Source organism: Vespula vulgaris, chromosome 10, assembly GCF_905475345.1.
Source record: "Vespula vulgaris chromosome 10, iyVesVulg1.1, whole genome shotgun sequence".
Classification (NCBI taxonomy): domain Eukaryota; kingdom Metazoa; phylum Arthropoda; class Insecta; order Hymenoptera; family Vespidae; genus Vespula; species Vespula vulgaris.
This window is the reverse complement of record NC_066595.1, coordinates 1,491,528-1,498,664: the sequence shown is the minus strand read 5'-3', so window position 1 is coordinate 1,498,664 and position 7,137 is coordinate 1,491,528. Positions and strand designations below refer to the sequence as shown.

The 7,137-nt window shown below is 39.6% G+C and overlaps 1 long non-coding RNA gene across 1 annotated transcript; it reads left to right on the top strand.

The window, feature by feature from the left end:
• The first annotated feature begins 6,325 nt into the window (after positions 1-6,325).
• LOC127067245 (uncharacterized) lies at positions 6,326-6,839 on the top strand. Its single transcript, XR_007782581.1, has 2 exons — positions 6,326-6,594; positions 6,739-6,839. It is a non-coding gene; the product is annotated as an uncharacterized LOC127067245 (long non-coding RNA).
• Positions 6,840-7,137: the final 298 nt, after the last annotated feature.

Here is a 7,137-nt window from a genome sequence, read left to right as displayed (position 1 = left end):
TTACGAGATATATTCCCTAATCACGTAAATCATAAGCTCGACGAAGTGACGAATTTGAGCTCTATTATCCGATCGTTAGCCATTAGGTATTCACTCGATGGCGCATAGCCCGTTTCGTTTTAATCGAAGAGTACGGTAAGATAAAGTGGTGAGACGGTTGTCCATGATTAGAAGGTAAGATAAAGTGGTAAGATGAGTGTCCACGTTAACAGTATATAGTAGAACGAACGAACGAACGAACGGAAGTACCTTCGGTATCGGAATCCGTTTCGGAAATCGTGTCTTATCTATCCAAGATCGAATAGATATCAAAGAATTATTATAGGCGAATTAATTGATTTAATTATCTGATCTGTCCAACGTTCTAACGATTTCTCGGAACGTTTCAGTATGTCGGTTACGTCGTTTATTCTACAAATAAACGAAGTAAACGTAGAAACGATGTCTAAGGACATTAATTCGACAGATGTCCAGATATTAAAGATTTAAGACCTCGGCTTAGATCTCTCTCTCTCTCTCTCTCTCTCTCTCTCTCTCTCTCTCTCTCTCACTCACTAGCTTATACCTTTTTCGGTAGAATAATTCTAGAACGCCCACGACAGACGGCGTCTATTGAATTAATACTTACATCGACTAGGATATCGTATAACGAGAAGGATCAGAACGAGAGGGATATCCGATGAATATGGATTATCGATGTCGAAGGCTTATCGTTAGTCACTTCCAATTGGAATAAAAAGAGGAAAAAAACGGGGAAAAGCGATCCAAGATGAGTAGGTTCGAGATTGCAGAGAGAGAGAGAGAGAGATAGAGAGAGAGAGAGATAGTATTACGTTGTATAAGACAAAGAAAGAGAAGAGAGAAGGATAGATAGGGAGAGAAAGAGAGAGAAAGAGAGAGAGTAGGAGAGAGAAATAGAAAGAAACTCTTTCTCTATTTCGCTTCAAAGGGCTATTCGGAAAATGCAAGAGTATGTTGCTGCTTAGGTCGACTTTCAAGCGAGGCATATTGAATCCACGAGGGAACACTCTCTTATGTTTGCTTTATTTCTTTCTCTCCCTAAAACGTGCTCGCTCGTTGAGATTCGACGATGGAATCCAAGCGAATACAGATTATCGACGGAACGGAGACCAGTGTATCGTTGCACGCGTACACCGTTATGCTAGATGCAGAGAGCTAGTGGGAGTCACGGTTAATCGATTACGAATAGCTTGGGAGAGTGAAAGAGGAAGGAGGGTAGGGGAGAGAAGGGAAGGAAAGAACGACAGAAAGAATGAAAGAATGAAACAAAAGAAAGAAAGAAAGAAGGAAAGAAAGAATTCGCGGACCTTTAGGAAGAGAGGAAATATCGTTGATGCTAGTTCGGGATGGTTTTCTGTATTATAGAGAAAGAGAAAGGGAGAAATAAGGAGTGAGAGAAAGAGAGTTACATGATAAAAAGAAGATGAGAACAGGAAGAGAGATACCTAGCTCTCTCTCTCTCTCTCTCTCTCTCTCTCTCTCTCTCTCTCTCTCTCCAGAGAAAGAGAGAGAAAGTCTCGACATCTATTCGTGGCATGACGCCACGTGGTATGCCGATGGTATGAATCCAAATGTCTGTGCACGCGCCTGCAACTGATTGCCCTGCTAGTTCTGGAATATCGAATCGGCAGACGTACCTTACCAACCTAACTTATGTTTGCTTTATTCCTTCCGGATCGGTCCCTCGAATCGTGGTAATCCAATGATTATAGCTTACCGATCTTGTAGACTTAATCGATCGCTTTGCCGAGACGAATTTGCATTCTACGAGAGGAAGGAAGACAGGCCTTGAAATACGAGCCAGTTATTCTAACGCGTAAGATAACGCCGCGCGACCGATAAGCGCCGTACGAAATAAAAATCTCGCCGATTTCAACATCGACGTATTTTATAACCACCGACGTCGAACCTAACCTTCTAACCCTTCCCACCCTTCCCCGTCAACCTCCGCACGACGCTCTTCCCTCCTTTCTTCTTCTTTTTCTTCTTCTTCTACTTTCGTCCTCGGAACTCCGAAGCGAGATTCGCCGCTTTATACGGTTCTTTTACGATCGGCAAATATCGGTGCGCCACCTTCGCATTTAGACATACATTAATACTCCGATCGTTCGTCGTTTCATGACCAAATGATCTTCACGATTATCGTCATCGTCGTCATCCTCTAAAAGTCTTATGACTACTCCGATACGACGACTTGGACGAATCAAAGCTGCTGTAGATATACACACGTATATATTATATACATATATCCCTCTTCAATAACGATATCCATGTATAATTCTATTTCGTTTGATGGGAATTTAACGCGTATGCTTGTGAATATTACAAAGGTCTATGTATTCGTAAGTACTCCTAACGTTGGACTCCAGATATATCTAAGAAAAAGTTTTTAAAGGTTTTATAGATACCCATTTCTTCTCGCGGAGCGAGACGGAAGTGAGATCGACGATCGATCTATCCTTTCTCCCTATCCGTCCATCCCTCTTCCCTGCCTACCTCTCTCTACCCGTTCAAAAACTTGCCGTAGGGGGTAGAAAGAACGTACTCCGGGTTCTATCGTTCACTACACTTTTTACCCGAGAGTAGAAGCAGAAACGACGGACGGACAAGGACGGTCCAGGGAATTTATACCTAGGCGAGCGATAAGAGGATGTGTGAAAGGCTTCAATGGACCGAATAGTTTTTTCGCGGCTATCTCGAGGTTGTCCAGATGTTTCTGTCCAAGAAATTATCTGGGTCGATCTTCCGGTGCTTATTCCATTGAATAATAATATAGGTCAGTGCATCGATGGCCGACGTTTCTTTTTTTTCTTCTTTCTTTTACTTTGTCTTTCTTTTTAACTGTTCTTTTTTTTTCCTTTCTTTTTTTTTAAATAACGAATCGAGCATTCTCTCGTTTTTTTTCTCTTCCTCCTCCTCCTCCTACCCCTCCTCCTCCTCCTACTTCTTCTTCTTTTTTTTCTTCTTTTTATTTTTAACGAAGATGAACGGAATATCGCAAGTAATTTTATCGCCGATAAAATTCAATTCGTCCTTTCGAACTTTCTTCTCGTCCGAGAGAAAAAAAGAAAGAAAGAAAGAAAAAAAAGAAAAGAAAAAAGAAGAAAAAAAGAAGAAGAAAAAGGAACGACGACCGCGGAGAGACTTCGTCAACGACGATATTTACTCGACCGAAACATTCAACCAAAGGAAATGATACCCGTTGGATGTTGGATGGAAATGGAATTGAAATACTTATTTTTTGTTCTTTCTCTCTCTCTCTCTCTCTCTCTCTCTCTTTCTCTCTCTCTCTCTCTCGTGTTATTCCTAAGATTATCAGGACATTTTCCTGGCGGGTCTTTCGCTCTATTTCTCGCGGTTGGAAACTTTTTCCTTCCTTCGTACGACAAAGTTCTCGGTGATCCAGGCGTGCGAGTCGTCGTCTAAGGCGAGAAGTCTAAAGCAAGTCGTATCGAATAGGTGGTATATGTCGGCCCACCTCATTCTCAGAACTCAGAAACATAAGGTGGCGTGGCCGAGATGAAGAAGGAGAAAGAAAAAGAAAGAGAGAGAAAGAGAGAGAGAATAAAGAAAACGAGAAAAAAAATAAAAAATAGAGAGGAAGAAGGACAGAGAAAGAGAGAGAGAGAGAGAGAGTAATCGAGGGTTGTGAGGGAGTAATAAAGGCGGGTCCTCGTAAAATGTCGTAGGAGCAAAAAAGGATTATTACCTTAGAGGCAATATCGTAGCGATGTAGAAGCGATGTAACGACAGCGGATTATTACAAGGGTGCTGCTGGTCTCCGGTGTCCTTGGGCACCTCCTTCCGCTCGTTAAAATTACATCGTCCTGTATACACGCCACTCGCATTCTCGTTTGGCATTTCTTCTTACCGGCTTGTGATATCGTTCTCTCAAAAAGGGGAAAGAACATCGTTGTTCCAACATTTTGTATATATATATATATATATATATATATATATATATATATATATATACATAAATATATTTATATAAATATATATGTATATATAAATGTATGTATAAATGTACGTATAAATATACAGACATGGCATGCGAAGCACAAATTCTTACGAGCAACCCTTTATAAAGCTTTACCGCTCGACTGCAGACGGCTACTTGCCAAAATTTTTCCTTCTAATCGAACGCGAGCAAGATATCGGTTCTTTGATACACAACCGACAAGAAAAAGCCAGAAGAAGAAGAGCTTTTCGCGATCGTCTCTTTTACAGATACACACATATATATATATACACATACATACATACATACATACAATAGATAGTTGCACATTCGAATACGAGATCAGCCGAGATATCATATGTACACACATATATATATATATATGTATGTATGTATATGTACTCTATCTATACATGTACTCATACACATATGTACGTAATTCCGTCGATAAAAGCTCTTTTTAAGATAGATACGTTTCGCGCGAGTCCACGTCACGATACGATACGCCCTCGTGGGAAGCACATTCGATCGTATTTATGAGAGCTGCTTTCGTACGTTGGCCACCGCAAATAGAATGACGTATTAAATCGATGCTCTCTCCGTAAACTACTGATCGTTTATAACACTACAAGCCCGCCATTTTCTTTGTAATTTTTCTCTGTTTTTTTTTCTTTTCTTTTCTTTTTTTTCCTTCTTTCTTTCTTCTTTTTTTCTCTTTCATTTTTTTCTTCTTCTCTCTTCTAACATTCCACGTTCGTCCTATTTTTTTATCCTATTTCTTCTGTTTTTATTTGTTTTAATTGTACGAATTTATCGACCAATACGTTGTTAAATATTTTTTATTAAGGCAAAAGATCAGCAAATTTTATCGAAACAAATTATTAAACAAATTATCGTCGCGGCAACGTAGCTTCCTGTAAACTTCAATTTCGTTTCCCGTTAAACATAGAATAAGTGCAAACGTCAAGACGATAATACCATTCGCGCGCGCTTTTACATAAATCAACGAACGTTTATTCTACAGAGCAACGAATGTTTGCGCGCGGAAAACCGCCGGTAATAACTTTGAAACCTCTTTTTTTCTTTTTTTTTTATTTGCCCGTCAGTAACCATTATCGCGTTAGCGTAACTTGCGTTGAAACGCTTCGTTATCGTGAATGAAAAAAAAAAAAAGAAAATCAAGAAAAAAAGAAACGAAAGAAAGAGAGAGAGAAAGAGAAAAAAACAATGGAAGGGAGGATTTAAAAAAATAGAAAAAGAGAAAAAAAAGCAAAGAAAAGAGAAACAAAGAGAAAAAGGGAAGGAAAAAAAGGAAAGAGAAAAATCTGGAAAATCAACTTTAACTCTCGACGAGAGATGTTGCGGAAGAAAATATGACCGAACAACCAAAGGCAGCAGCCGAGTGATCCTTTTGTTCGATTTTATCCTATTATCAAACTCGCTTGATACTAATCAGCGATGTCTATGCACATATATATATAAGTATATTAGATTATCGGATGGCTAATTGACTCTTGGAAAGAGATTTAAATAAGTTATACCTATGTATATACACCGTACGTACATGCATGTATACATACGTACATACGTACATAAGTGGAAATGAAAATTTTATTTCTGTTGGATGTTTTAAATGTCGAGCACACAAAAGTGAGACGAAATAATGGCTGAAATCTTTCTCTCTCTTTTTCTATGTATGTATATGTGTATATATATAAATATATCTTTCTTTAATTTGCGCTCAACAGTCGGCAAATGTTATCGCGGTTTGGTGTCACGCGATAAAATCGCAACATTTTTATATAGTTCTCGTTGCGCAAGATTTATAATCATGAAAGACTTATAAAAAGAAAGAGAATAAAAATAAAAAATATCTTTGTTGGTCGTACTATCGTCCTTTGACATTTTTTTTTTTTTCTACTAAAATTTTCTCTAACCTTTTCATATGTCCATCGACGAGAGTTTATCACATCGAACAGGACGTTCTCCGATCGATGTTATTTCTCTCTCTCTCTCTCTCTCTCTCTCGTCAATTCAAAAGCTTTGGGAAACTAACGTACGTGCAAATAAAATTGTTTGTTCGGGTGTACACGAACAGGATGGACGGTTCGCTTAATGCGACGATAATCACCGCTAGGTAGCCAACCTTTTTCGGTAGTAGGTGTCGAAAAATGTCACCAAAGCTGTTTACGCTTTCCGACTAAATAATGGATATTTGCTGACGAATTTCAAACATTATTTATAGATAGGTAGATACATAGGTAGAGAAACATCGATCGAAGCACCGATCAATCGGAGGACAGTAACGCTTCGAAAATCTGAACAGAAATATCGTATCCGATTTAGAACGACTAGTGCACTTCTTTCTCTGGGTATAGAGATAATGACGTTGCATTGGAAGTGTCTCGGTCGAAAGGAAAAAAGGGAGGAACAAAAAGAGAAAAAAGCAAAAAAAAAAAAGAAAGAGGAGGAAAAGAGGAAAAAGAATTAAACGTCTGTCTCTCGTTTCGAGAAACAAGAGAGAATGTTTGAAAGGGAGAGAAAGACCGTCTTCCGTTCTCTAGGAAGATCGTCGAAAACATTTGCTGTCGAAACGGAGAGAGAAAAAAATGGTAAAAAGAGAAAAGGGTATATATACAACACATGACACACACACACATACATACATGCGCTCGTACACGTACACGGAAAGAACATACTCAACGAGTAAAAAGCGAGACGATTCACAAAACGCAACTCGCTTTATACGTTTTCAGAGTTGACAACGCTCGTTGTACGAGCAACAACGACGACTAGGCTGTGGCAGTAAACGAAAAGGGATAAGGGATGATGGCGCAAAAAGGGGATCGAAGAAAAGGTGAGGAAGTGAAGAAGGAAGAAAGGAGGAAGAGAAATAAGAGGGGAAGGAGGAGAAAGAGGAGGAGGAGGAGGAGGAGGAGGAGGTAGAGAAGGAAGAGAAGGGAATGCATAAGGTGAAAACACAGTGGCGGCAGACAAATGTCGATTGCAAGCAACAAGTGTCGAGGGGTGACTACTTCTGACAATGAGTACAAAATCTAGCTGACTCGAATACGTGAGTAAGTAGGTCTACGAAGGAGGCGGCACGCGTCCTCTTCCACCGCCAAGCACAATCACCACCGCTTGCTTGCAGGCCA